This window comes from Belonocnema kinseyi, chromosome 3 (assembly GCF_010883055.1).
Source record: "Belonocnema kinseyi isolate 2016_QV_RU_SX_M_011 chromosome 3, B_treatae_v1, whole genome shotgun sequence".
Taxonomy (NCBI): Eukaryota; Metazoa; Arthropoda; class Insecta; order Hymenoptera; family Cynipidae; genus Belonocnema; species Belonocnema kinseyi.
The window spans coordinates 146,715,907-146,717,401 of NC_046659.1; positions in this window are offsets into that span (position 1 = coordinate 146,715,907).

Here is a 1,495-nt window from a genome sequence, read left to right on the forward strand (position 1 = left end):
TCAAAATTTCAAAAAATTTTAGTTAATACTGCAGAAACTTGGTATCGATTCAAGGTGATTTTATCTTACGAAATCAGTTGCAGGTGGAATAATAGGTCTTCCTCCATTAGATGCGGACACTATTTACATAAGAATGTGGGATGGCAATTCTTACCGTGGAACTATCGAACCCAAGCCTAATGTGTGTACTATGTTTTCTGTACCCGAATTCAGAGTTCGACTTCTGTTCCTATTATGTACGGAAAGAACAGCTTCGTAGTTATGCTCAACTTCTATTTAGTTTAGCTCCGAGTCGCCCTTTGATTCGTATTCTTCATATTCCAGTGCACGCTTTTATAAAAATAGGAAATAACCAAATTTATTCGGCGGAGAATTTCGAAGTTTACAATGTAAATGAACATAGACATACAGGTGGACGGGGAAGTGTAGAAGCCAATTTACCTTTCTAAGGGCATGAAGAGACTTTAAAATATGTAATGGGATTTCACAGAGTTAAATATTATACTTAATGCGAACGTATGTTACAAATAATTTTGTGTTACAATATAGGTTTAGAAATCTATCATGGAAGTCAATCCGTGATTATTCCAAGTCAATCCGTAACCTGCAATTACACATACATTAGGCTACTGCAATTTTTAATTTATTTCTATCAAAGGAATTAGTAAATAAAAATATAAACAAAAATTGTCGAAAACTTAGTGAGATTGATAAAATGATTAAGACAATATTTGAAATATATTGAGTCAATGTTTTACACAAGCGTTTTTTTTCCTTTCAAGAAAAGCTGTATCATTCTTGATGATTAAAACAAGTTTTAGTTGCAAAGATTTTTAAACATTTTATGAAAATTCGAGCCTGTTAAAAGTATCTTCAAAAATTTTCAAAACCTTGAAGAGAATAAATGTAATATGTAACATGAACGATTTACAAAAAAATATGAAATATTTGTTAAATTCTTGAAAACATCGAAAGTCCTAAGTAGATTCCAAAGTTACTCGATTTTTAAAAATATTTTGTCAAATGGTATAGAATAAACAACTTCATTTAAATTTTATACATTACTTTTTTTTCTTGGAAGAATAACATAAAGAATAATCCTAAATAATTCGCGGAAAATCATATTTTTATAACTTGCAAAGAAACCTGATAATACCTACTTTCTTTTCTTAAGATTTTCTATCTCAAGATCTTACTTTGCCGATTACATAATATAATTGTGGATGAAAATCTGTTTGTAATTACAAAAATCTGATATTCATGATGTTTCAAAATGTCACAATATTCAAAAAGTTTCTTACAAGAAAAAATTTTAATTTTTGTTTGAATTTCAATATTTTCAAAGTATTTTTAAATATTTCCATGTATGATCAGGAATTTCAAGGATTTCTAGTTCAATTTAAATGATTACATTCAATTATAACGAGTTTTAAGTAATTGAAAAAAATGTATAGCGAATTCAAATGCTTTCCAGAAAGTGCAAGGAATTGTAGAA